Genomic DNA, 13,397 nt, shown 5'->3' with positions numbered 1-13,397 from the left:
TACTTTTGCACAGTGCGCATCCTCTATCGCATGACGACTACTTTCTGCTCATTGTCTCCTCTTAACGGTCGCTAATCTACTCGAGTAGCAAATGCCTTAATTCGTGAAACCTCGAGTCTCCAGTCATGACCTAAGCGACCCGTCTTGTATGAGCGAAGGCTAGAGACCTAAGCGACTCGTACATGATATGAGCGAAGGCTATAGATTTAAGCGACTTGTACATACTATGGGCGAAGGCTAAACTGGGACCGGTTGAACGTAAAGGATAGACTACTCGGGAGATTTAAATGGCCTAAAAAAGAGCTCGATACAGCAATTTTTATACCGAATAAATTTTGGTGTCTTCATATTATTACTGAGTACTACTCGGTATCTTCGCACTATGCTACATAATGTATGCATTGTCTTTTTTTAGATCAAGCTTCGGCAACAACCCTCCAGGCAGCACGGCGTGCCATCACAGTTTCGCTAGTTCCTAGGCTCGGGGGCTGGGTGATGCACACTACTCGACATGGCTCCTTCGGCTCTCCTGGCTCGTAAGCTCGGGGGCTGGACGCCGCAAAACTACTCAAAGATGACTCATATGAAGACTGAGGGTGCAGAAGAAACCCTAAGTCACCGCGCGGTTAAATAAACCAGCGGGAGGCTCAATTTCACTGTGCAGAAGGCGAAGAGTTTTTCTCGGGATTTCAGAGTAACATCAATGCCACGATTCTTGGATCCTTTTTCCGAACCTAAGGGTTTTGGATTCAAGGCCCGGGGGCTGCAGGATACGTGTCATTGACTATTTATTTTTCGAATGTATTCAAAGGATAAGAAAAGAAGATTTGAGACTAATTTGACCCTCAGCTTGATTCTTCGATTCAACCTAAGGCTCGGGGGCTATTCCATATGGAGTGCGATTTTCCATCCCACCCCATACAAAAGAAGACTTGAAGCTATTCGGGGCATGAGCACCTCATAGCCTCGATGCAATCAAGGAAGTACTTGAAAAAGACCTTCAAGACGGAGTTTCAGAAGAAGCCGAAGACTACTTTAGAAGTACTCGACATGCCTGCAGTACTCGGCTATGAAGAGCTCGGGGGCTTGTCAGGGATAGATCCCCTGGGTACCGCAAGGAGGCTACCTGTGAGAAAAAAGAAGTCTGATTCCTACTAGGGTTCCACTATAATCCTATTAGGACTCATACCTTGTAATCCTACTAGGACTCCTACCTTATAATCCTACTAGGAACCCCGTCCCCTGGGATATATAAAGGAGGGCAGGGATACATAGATAGGCAGAGAGCTAACAGAGAGCAGCCAACAGGCAACTCAACACCCAAGCGCAGGGCGCAATATACAACACCCCAAAACAGGACGTAGCGTATTACGCTACTCTAGCGGCCCGAACCTGTCTAAATTTGTGTCTTGTGTCCTTGCGTTCACCTTCAAGTTCTAGATCCGGCGATCCCTCACCAAATAATCACCTACCTTAGGGTATCCCTAGGTAGGCTGACGGTAAAAATACCGATAGCACGAGTGAGCTGGACCAGGGAGAAGGAGCTGGGCCTCGTGGTGGAAAGAAAGAAAGAAGCCAGCAGGTGGGACGTGCGAGGAGAGAGAGGGAGAAGGAAAGGCCGGGTTGGGCTGTGCTGCAAGGAGAAAAAGAGAGAGGGAAAAAGCAAAGAGGGAGTGGCCAGGCCCATTTAGAAAAAGAGGGAAAAAAGAATTGCATTCAAATGCATTTGAATTTGAATTGAAATTTAAATCAAATGGAAGACAAAGAATAAAATAATGCAATGGGGCACGAAATGTACAAAAACCTATATTTCCTTTTATATTTCTTTTTATGGTGAAGTAAATTACTATTAATTCACGGTAAATGCTCTAAAATCAAAATGATGGAATAAAAACCTTATGGATCCTAAAAGAATTCTAGCTAAGTTTATTTAGGTTTCTAATTTCAAAATTATTGTGTTACACGGGGTCAAGTAACCCGGTACCAGTCAACCCTAGGATCTTTTGCATTTTAGCCCCTGAGATCTATCGAAATCAAATCAACCCGCAGTCTACGGCAGTTCAAAAGTATTCGCGAATAGATCCTTTTTCTTCTGTTTAAGCCCCTATCCTTTCCTAAAATAGAACCCGCCGTCCCTAACCCCTCTGTTTTTCAATCTAAACCCTACATTTAAGGTGCAATTATATTTTAGCCCTCAGTTTCTTGGTTCAGAGCCCTTCTAGTTTCAAATCTTTTACAAATAAGCCCCTAGAATCATGTTTTAGCCTTACCCTCTCCGTTTTAACTCCGTTTTTATAGATTCTCGCGCTCACGCCACCCTTGCGACGTATACAATAGCTTTATAACATTGTTTTACTCTGTTTATATTGTTTGGTGTACTATTTCTTATTTATTGTACTTGTTTATTTGTATGTACATGTGTGTTGCGATAGACGGTGCGCAGTTCGAGGGTCCGCAAGCGCAAGGCTTTTAAGATGTCCCTGAGCAGCAGTGTTTTGCGATAGGCAAGTGGTTCTTGATCATATTCCGGTCCTAATAACTTTCTAAGTACACACATTTACTTTATATGCATGCATGTGTCTATAATATGATGGATCCCAAACTAAGGATGTGCTGAGTTTCTTTTGAACTTTCTTGATTAAATCTGGGTTGTTATATTTATGTTGTAGCCACGCTAGTTGCTTTTACTTAGACTTTGGTTGGATAACCTGAAAATCACGCTACACTTGTTTTACTCATGTTCTGGAATACCTTTATGGTGATAATTAAGATCATTGCATTAATTGGAACATAGAGAACCACCTAGGAAAATAGTGCAACCATAATACTACATGGCTCTGGTCTTGGCTAATTAATTGGAAATTTTAGCTTATGATAATCTTACCGAAAGGGCAAGAGGGTTTGCATCATCAGCGTATAGCTCGGTCCTCTTGAGGCTTTATGATATGTGGTCCTTGGCTAAGGCACTTCCTCATTAGGGAGGGTTATGACCGCTTTGACTTGAAACCTCAGCGGACTGTCATAAGTTAGGGAATCTTTATAAAGGCCTCGTAGTGAATCTCTACCACTCACCTCGGAAGTGTTTAAGGGCCTTGCAAACTCGGACATTAACGGAAACATGAGTTGTGGGTAAAGCGTACAACCTCTGCAGAGTGAAAAATGATATATCAGCCGTGCTCAAGGTTAAGAGCGGCTTGGATCCTCACATGATAATTGAACTTAAAGATGATGTAAATTGATGTTCTTTATTCATACTGTTGTACTTATCTCTTTTATTTATTTAAGGGTTGGTACATACTTCCATTTAGTTAATGCTTGCTAAATAAAACTTGGTCAACTAAAAATGCTTATCGCAGTCAAACCATGTCAGCTTTTCCTTGATTTTGGCCTTGCATGTCATATAATTTACTCCACTTGCTGAGTACCAACCATAAGTGTACTCACGCTTAGTTTATTAAAACCAATGCCGCTCAGAACAAGATAATTATCCGAAGTTCCCTGAAGATTTTGAGGAGTTCTAGACGTATGTCTCCCAGTCATCTGCCTGTGAAGTTGAAGTCCGCTGCTAGTTATAAATATTTATTTATTCACTTAAGATTAAGACTTTCGATCAAGTCAAGGAGGAGGAGCTAGGACGTCCACACCAAGGAGGAGTCCAGGTCCAACTCGACTTCGATTCCACCTCGGATTTCAGAATTTGACCTCACCAAAATTCATGCCCTAGCCACATACGGAGTCGGATTTGAATGTTTTATATATGGTTGGAGCCAGAATTTCATAGAGCTTCCAATGGCACTGATTTCACCTCAAAGTTCCTTCTGAGTCGATGGGAATCGTCAAAACAAGTGGGCATCCAGAATCTGTCAGAGTGCTGTGTCACCGTCTGTTGGGCCGTTGGCCAGTGTGTGGCAGAACCAACCTGAATTACACCCGCTCAAGTACACAAGTCTTCTCTGAAGGGCTCCAATTGTACTTCAAACGGTGTAACCCCTTGGCCTGTCGGGTAACGTCCCGATAAACCACTAAAAGCAGGATCAAACAAGGTACCTCGCACGAAGGCAAGTCCAGAGATACAATTGCCATCATATTTTACATCACAGGTATTTATATTACAAGATTTTCCAAAAGTAGCATAAGTTCCAAACTGATAGAAATTATTACAAACCAGCTTAAGTTTCAAGTTCACGGCAACGGAATTTAAAATACGACAACTATACACGTCGCCAGTATGGACATCATGCTAAGCCCTGGCATGACATCACTTGGTGATATGAACGGGGGTGCCCGATCTTCCGTCAGGTGATGGAAAACTCGTTTTGGTCGGAATGCGACACACCAATCCGGCTTCAAATCAGCAACTCGAACCCCGCAATCTTAGCACCACAACTCCTCTGGTTATCAACCGTAGTCACAATCCGATTGACCTCGCCAAGAAGGCTAATCCCTGCCTGCGAAACGAAGAACACAAGCAAGAACTCGAAAGAAACGCAGCACTCAAATTGAAGTGACAACTGCAGATGATTGATTAAGCTCGAAAGTTGGGGTTCTACAAACCGAAGGACGGCGACTGTTCAAAGACAGATTGATCTAAAGCAAAACCCAAATCCTAATGAAGGCGGCAGCTACTGAGATATAGGGAATAGGGCGTGGCTTCCCCCTAGACGTGCCCCTAATGGGCTCAACGAAGATACACGGCCCAAAGGCCAAAATACGATGTCGCAGCACCGGGACAGAATCTGGATGCCAACTTCCTCGGACAATTTCCAACGACTCAGAAGGAGATTGGACCTGAAACCAACGCCAATAGAAGCTCCATGAAATTATCTTTCCGTCCATATATGGATTGTTGAATTCGGACTTCGGATGTGGCCTGGGCATCCAATTTACATTAGGCTGCTCCTGGACTCCGAGGTGGACTCGAAGTAAAATTGGATTGGGTCTCCATGTGGCTTGGCGGCCCTTGCTGTTCCTCCACACCTCCATGCTCCTCTCCATGTGCTCCCTGGACCTCTCCTTGGTTCCTAATCACATTTTAAAAATTAGGTAGCAAACCATTCACACAATTATTAACAGAAACGCTTAGGAGCGAGCTCACCTGTAAATTTAACTGTCGCGCGCGAGCTCTTGTGATTGGAGCTTGAATGGTTTGAATGTCCAGTGAAGAAACCTCTTGTATATCCATAGGAGTGATGTCCTCATCACTTGGTATGATCATTGTTGGCCGGGGACGGGTCCTATTCCACAGACCAACCATCGGGAAGAGCATAGGGCCATGGCACAGACAGAGTAGAGTCCTCAGGGGGATTACCTGGAACAAAAGTCACAATGCAAGGCTGAGTATCCTAATACTCAGCAAGGCTTACCCGTTTCATGGTATACTTAGCCATGTAACTAGACTATGAAGGCTTTAAATGGTTCTGGGTTTAGTTTTCAGGTGAAAAGCAACAAAGAGTAGATCCTTACTTTCAAATTTTAGCTTTCAAGTTCTAGTTGATTATCCATTCTAGGTAAGCAACTATAACTATTCAAGCATGGTAAAATCTTTTAAACAAACATCATCTTTGATAACCATAAGGTTGCTCTTGCTACTCTATATGGCAAAGGGATCAAGCAGTCTCAATCTCCGCGAGAAACTGACGATTTTGAATCGAATTTCATAACCTTACAAGGGCAAACCTAACTCACACACTTGAAACATCCAACGATTGTTCCAAAGCAACCGTTTGCCTTTCATTCCGACTCGTGGATCAGATCCACCACAAGCGACTGCAAGACCATACGCACATCCAATGTGCTGGACGTACGTCTGTAGTGCGACTACATGACCGTACTCTTGGTTGCCCTGCAACACGTATCCCAACACATCGAAGTGATTAACCGGAAAAATCAAATACGAGTGGTGGGAGGTATGTCCACTTGCCGGGCCGATTGGTTACTAGGCTTACCGCTTACCATATTTCACGGCATGTGGCTAGTACTTTCAAACGCTTAACCACCGCTACCACACACTGCGACCTTAGCCAAATTCATCAACACAGATGGGGTATCATCGCAACCATATACTTCACATAGATCCCGTCCATCATCCTTATAATGATTACAGGAATGTAAACACTATAATTCCTATAAAGCTCGCGAGTGATAGACAATCACTCGACTTCTACCGGTCCTATTAGCATAGCAGCTATTCGGGCTCAAGTTCTAGTATTCATGATGAGGACATCACTAGCATGGATACGACCATATTAGTACCTTCTTGTCCAAAGGTGAATCAACTCTATATCAAGATTAAATTTGATACATTTGAACAATTAATGCTGCACTATGATTTCATTGCATTCTCGTTTTCAGAATTACTTGACTGGATAAAGCCGTGTGTGGAAATTACATGGAAAACACGGAGGACCAAAGAAATTGAATGGGGACCAAGCCCAAGTCTTCCCAATGTTCTCGACCAGGCCACCACGTCACTTTTGGTGCAAGGAAAGGAAGAGTCCAAATCCAACACGTTTTGGATATTGGATTCGGACTGCAGGACAGAACCAAGTTGTAACGGCTGCCACAACTTCATACGGACTCTGATTGGGGAGTTCTTGGACTTCACGGAAAGCTTATAAAGTCTACTTTCATATGGATCTGGATTCATGTCCATATCTTCTCCGAGGCGGCCGCAATCGTTGATTTACTACAAGGACCTTCTTCTGTCCACGGTGCTGCGTCACCTGATTTTGGCCCGATGGGGCGTGTATCAAGTGGGGCCCAACAGGGGCATGTCCTAGGGTTTAGAGATGACCTCCACCACGTCTTGGTCATCTCTACCCTCTCATATACCTTCATAGCCACCATGAACAGATTGGGTTTTGTTTTGTTGAAAGTTTAGCTATTGCTACTTGCTTGTAGACGCGTGTGTCGGCTAGACCATCCGTTCTACTCGATTCAGAACCCCAACTTTATGATTTCAGATTGGTTCTTATCTTCATATTTGCAATTGAGTTACTTGTTCTACTTGTTCTTCGATTGCTTGCAGGACGAGTGCCCTAGTGGCTGGGTGTTGCGCTCCACAAGATCGCAACAGCCATTGGAGGTGGTGTATCGGTTGCTAAGGCGCAGCATCCTTGAAAGGCTGTAGTCGGGCCGTGAACGTCGTCTCCATCCACCAATCGAGTTATCCATCCCCTCTCACCGAAAGATCGGGAACAAACCCTAATGGGTTCGCATGAGTTGGTAATCAGAGCAAGGTTGTTCGGTGAGAGACTTCCAATCCTTCGCTATTTTTATTTTTCTACAGTCCAGAAAAAGCCAAAAATAGTAGAATTTTTTCCCCCACCGCAATCCTATAGACCCTTTTGAGCCTTTACTAGTACTTCTTAGTTAGGGCTTGTTGAGTTTTCGGTTGCATCGGTTGTGTCGAGTTGCTGGTCTTAGTTGTAGTCCTTTAGAGTTTCGAGTTCTTGTCACCAAATTTTGTTTCGGAGTTTCAATTCAGCCCGGGAAGAAAACTGCTATAGTTTCTATGTTCAGTATCCGATTTGGGAGTTTTAAGACAATCTAGAGAGCTCAACTCGTGCTCTTTCCAATGGATCTGACCTTGGTCACAAACTTCATCTCAGCACTCCAGAATCGACTTGGAGATTTGTGCGTCTAGCTGTCTGAAACAAGATTTGTCATTCTGAGTTGGTAGAGGTTGTATGCAGTAATCTTTTTGTTTTGGTTGTCAAACAAAAGATTTTATTCCCCTGAAATGAAAAGAGAAGAAAAAAACAAAAGAAGAAAAAGAAACGAAAGAAAAAAAAAGAAGAAGAGAAAAGGAAAAAGAAAGGGGTTGTTCTTTTTGTTTCTGTTTTGATTCTGAAGGTGTGTTGTGACTTTCCTTTGTGTCCAGACTCGCGTCTCTAGCACGGTCTAGGTTAGGACCAGCACACTCCCGCTGTTGAATGATTATTCAGCTTGCTTTTGTGACTAACGTGGTGCTAGTACTTCCTTGTTCCAGCCCACCTACAGTTCCACATATCTGACTACAGCTCCACAGGTCTTGTTGCTGCAGCGCTGATACACTTCATTCTAGGTGCTTGACTTGTTGGTTGCCGACCCGTCTTGTTTTGGCTTGGTAAGAACTTGTAAGAGCTTGTTTTAAACAAGTTGAGTTTGAGAGTTTTACAACCAACACATCCTATTAGTTGACAAGAGGATACATATTATTTTTGTGTTTCTTGTTTTCTACTAATCATGGCAGGTGATACGGTGATTTTTGAGCTAATGGAACTACACCTTCAGATTCAGGATGTCAATCAACACTTGCCGCTATATGATGGTAAGTTTGATCCTAAAGGATATGTTAAATGGGAACTAGCAGTACATTTAGAATTTCGCAAACATGATTTGTCAGAAGAGCAAAAAATTCTAGCTGCTGGTGGAGTTCTTATTGATTATGCTTTGGCTGTTTGGAAATGCTTGTGTAGACATGATAAGGTACCTAAAACATGGAATGCGTTGAAAACTATTTTGAGAGAGTACTTTGTTCCTGAATATTATGCTAATCATTTGCTTGCTAAGCTACAAAGTTTGAAACAAGGTAGTAACACCGTTGAAACATACTACTTAGGTCTCTAGATTCTCATGTTGCAATGTGGTTTGATAGAATGCGAAGATGCTATTGAAAATAGATTTTTGAGAGGGCTGAACAAAGAAATCTATGATATTCTTGTCCATAAAACATATACTTCCTTGACTCAATTGTTAAAATTAGCTTGCACTGCTGAAAATGAGATTTTGTTAGCCTTGCATACTTGCAATGAAGAAGTACTTTCAGTAGAGGAGATTCCTTTTGTTCCTGTGTATGGTTTTAACAATTTGTAGGAAATTGGGCCCATCTCCAACTCGGGAGATGAGCTGCCATGTGCATCAATGAATAATCAAGAAGACAAGCTTCTTCTGCCATCCTTTCCTAAGGAGGCTCATATAGGTAATGTATGGAGTGCTTCAGATACTAGAGGTGAGTGCCATCAAGATCAAACGCAATTGTCCACTTATCATGCTACTAGAGAACAACAAATATTGGAAATCATTGCTGATTTGCCTTTGTTACATGGTGATTTGTTTGTTGATCCTTGTGATAAAGAGGAGTTGTGTGATCATACTTCACTCAAATCTACCACACAACTAGTACATGGACACGTGCAATGTGATTTGAATGATGAACATGTTGCTTTTCCTCATGTTCGTTGCATTAATAATGAGAACGAAGAGCTAAAACTCATATCATGTTTGAATATTTTGGGTTACATTGAGTTTGATATTCTTTGCAATCTTGATTGTTTAGAGAAGAAATTATTTCAGAATTGCATTTCGCCATATTTTGATCATTGTTCATTCTATGGAATTGGAAAATATAACACTCATGGAGAGTACATGGTGCATCGGGTGTATATTTATTTAGATTTGAAACCTCCTTTAAGAGTGCCTCAAAGTGATCAGCAAATGACTTGCTTTGAAACTAATTATACCATATCGAGTTTCTTTGCAATTGATAACATGTTGCAGGTCAATTTTCAAGAAGGGGAGCAAATCTTGCTGCCTTCTATTTTATTGGGAGTTTCAGGATTATATTTGAAAGAACTTGAAAAGACTCCACTACTGAACAACACTCGTAACGCCAAACCGAGGACGGTTTGCAGCAAAGAAGGGAAGAATGATGAGGACATCACTAGCATGGATACGACCATATTAGTACCTTCTTGTCCAAAGGTGAATCAACTCTATATCAAGATTAAATTTGATACATTTGAACAATTAATGCTACACTATGATTTCGTTGCATTCTCATTTTCAGAATTACTTGACTGGATAAAGCCGTGTGTGGAAATTACATGGAAAACACGGAGGACCAAAGAAATTGATTGGGGACCAAGCCCAAGTCTTCCCAATGTTCTCCACCAAGCCACCACGTCACTTTTGGTGCAAGGAAAGGAAGAGTCCAAATCCAACACGTTTTGGATATTGGATTCGGACTGCAGGACAAAATCAAGTTGTAACGGCTGCCACGACTTCATACGGAGTCCGATTGGGGAGTTCATGGACTTCACGGAAAGCTTATAAAGTTTACTTTCATATGGATCTGGACTCATGTCCATATCTTCTCTGAGGCGGCCGCAATCATTGATTTACTACAAGGACCTTTTTCTGTCCACGGTGCTGCGTCACCTGATTTTGGCCCGATGGGGCGTGTATCAAGTGGGGCCCAACAGGGGCGCATCCTAGGGTTTAGAGATGACCTTCACCACGTCCTGGTCATCCTCTACCCTCTCATATTCCTTCATAGCCACCACGAACAGATTGGGTTTTGTTTTGTTGAAAGTTTAGCCATTGCTACTTGCTTGTAGACGCGTGTGTCGGCTAGACCATCCGTTCTACTCGATTCAGAACCCCACCTTTATGATTTCAGATTGGTTCTTATCTCCATATTTGCAATTGAGTTGCTTGTTCTACTTGTTCTTTGATTGCTATAGTCGGGCCGTGAACGTCGTCTCCATCCACCAATCGAGTTATCCATCCCCTCTCACCGAAAGATCGGGAACAAACCCTAACGGGTTCGCATCAATTCAATACATCGGTTCCTAGGAATATACAACTAGGGTTTTCAGACAACTCCTAAGAACTTAATGCACAAGCATATATATATATAATTGTAGATTGTAGTGTAAATAAAGTAGCGGGTTTATGTCCGGGACTTGCCTTCGCTGGCGGGGCTAGGGGCAGGAGTGTTAAAGTTTTCTGAACTTTGGTTCGGAGCTTCAGTTAGATTTTCGACGACGTTCCCGGGGCCTTCAGAAATTTCTACTTCGGGTTCTGGGATCAATTCGTAGTCTCCGTCGGTGAGAGTGGTTGAGTCTATATGATATGCAAAGACGTGGTTTAATGGATGCATACATTTTCTTTTCACTTCACGATAAAGTTGCAATCCAATGAAAACAGAGTTCACTCATCAAACATATCATTTACTCTTCTACTGGGCAGTCATTTATCGAGCATAAACTAACCTAGTTAACTACACTAAACAACATGTTTAAATTGAATGAATTTCACAGAGCAATGTACTTCAATATTGAAGCTACCAAATTAGCTAAGCATTGCTTTTAGTCTAATTACATTTACTGTAAATTTATCTAATTTTTATTTCTACAGGAATAGTACTACAAAAATAATCAAACATAACACTACTATATCAAGTTCTATTTATCGTGGCTGTTCTACACATGATCATAGGTTGAAAATTTGTGGACATGCCACACTACTCAAAGGCATCATTCTACTTTATTTTCATAATTTTTCATGAGCTAGAATTATTGTTCATGGATTTCCTTTGAATCTAAGCTTAAATTCATTACTAAAGTTACACTAGGGTGCTGACTCTCAAACTTTTATCTTGGATTATACATAATGAAACAAAGCTAAGGTAAAATTTTCAGCTATGAACATGAAGAGATGCTTCTGCAATTAAATTATGAAACTTTTATCAACATAAAGCAAAGTTATCTAAACATCATAGCTAGAGGGCTGTTCTGAGCTTCCAAATTTTTCTGAATTTTCTACAATTTTCTACACATTTTAGAACTTCACTGATTTGAATTTGGGGGGAGGGACTGGAAATTTACAAACAGAACCCTAGAAAGATTGAAATCAGAGCAATCGGGTCCTTGCTCGTCGGGGAAGAAGGGGCAGGGACATCGCCGGCCAAATTCCAGTGAGGGGCGGTGTCGGGGGTGGAGGAGGACTAGCTCACGAGCATCAGGAGCTCAAGGCGCGTCCAGGGGTGGGCTTGGGAGGAAGAGGAGGTGACCGGAGGTGGGTTTCCCACGGCGGCCAAAGCGGCGGCGGAGACGAGCTCGTCGGAGAGAGGCTTCCCGGCGAGGAGGGCGGTAAAGTTCTAGTCCAACAGCTGCAGCAGGAGAAGAGGAAGCTACTGGGGTGGTTGGATCGGTCGGAGGAGGGGCGGAAGGATGGGTTCGACAGGAACAAAAGCTCACCGGCGAGGAGGTAGCGACGGCGAGGTGGTTCCGGTGGCTGGGGTGCCGGAGGGCGGTGAAGAAGCTGCTGGGAAGCTTCTGCGGGGTGATGTAGTGCTGCTGGTGCCCTTGGCGGGGGCTTTGTCGCGGTGAGTCGACGGTGAGGCCGAGCGGCGGCGGAGCTTGAGCTTGCCGGCGCTGTGGAAGATGATGCTCGGGTGCGGGAGAGTGAAATTGGATGGGTTTGTGAGCTGCAGGGAGTCACGACGGTGCTACTGGAGAACTAGATCACGGGTGGGAGGCGGCATGGGCGGCTGACGAAGGAGGCCAGAGGCTGCGGCGGCGCTCCGGCGAGGGGCTACGCTCTGGGAAAGGAAATGCCGTGGAAGAGAAGTGCGTGAGTGAGTAAAGAAGATCGTGGAACAGCTGTTGAACATGTCTTAAGGCCGGGAGGGGCGCTGCGCGCGAGCAGGAGCTGGCAACGGCGGTGGCATGCGCGGCGGCCGGCAGTGAGCTCTGGTGGTCGTGGCATTCGCGGAGGAGGATAGCAGGGGAGAGGAGCAGGACCAGGGAAGGGGGAGAACGATGCGTGGAGTCCGCCCGAGCCGGAAGTGGCGCCGGGGAGGAGCTGGAGCGGCAGTGGGCGGTGCTGGCAGTCGGTAGTAGAGGGGAGTAGAGGAGCAGAGGAGGAAGAAGAGAGGGGGGTCCGAGGGACTTTTTTGCAAAAATAGAAAGTCTAGGGACCTTACTGTGAAGTAAGATTTCCCATTGATCCAAAACCCTAATGAGAAAATGACCAAAATAGAAGTTGTAGAACTTTTCAAACCCTACAACATTGCTTTAGGGTTCAAGTTCAAAAACCCAAAGTACAAATCTTTTAATTTTAAACTTTGAACTAAATTCAAACTTAATAAGGTTTTGTCCTTATTAAGGTAAACTTTATGCAGTTTTGGACATAATTGCAAGTTTTCATGTAATGTCATGATGACTTGCATTCTCACACTTTAGTCCTAAGTAAACTTTGAAAGTTACTTTTGTACTTCAAATATTTTGCATAAAAGGACTCATACTTTTGCAAAAATTACACATAAGTCCTTATTTTCACATAAACACCCAAATTTTATATAATTCAACATATTTATGACAATTTCTTTCCTAGTGTGATCGGACTTCAACTTCACAGGCAGATGACTGGGAGACATATGCCTAGAACTCCTCAAAATCTTCAGGGAACTCCAGATAATTATCTTGTTCTGAGCAGCATTGGTTTTAATTAAGCAAGCGTGAGTACACTTATGGTTGGTACTCAGCAAGTGGAGTAAATTATATGACATGCAAGGCCAAAATTAAGGAAAAACTGACATGGTTTGACTGCGATAAGCATTTTTCGTTGAC

This window comes from Panicum hallii, chromosome 5 (assembly GCF_002211085.1).
Source record: "Panicum hallii strain FIL2 chromosome 5, PHallii_v3.1, whole genome shotgun sequence".
In the NCBI taxonomy this organism is placed as follows: Eukaryota; Viridiplantae; Streptophyta; class Magnoliopsida; order Poales; family Poaceae; genus Panicum; species Panicum hallii.
Note: the sequence above shows the minus strand (reverse complement) of the source record.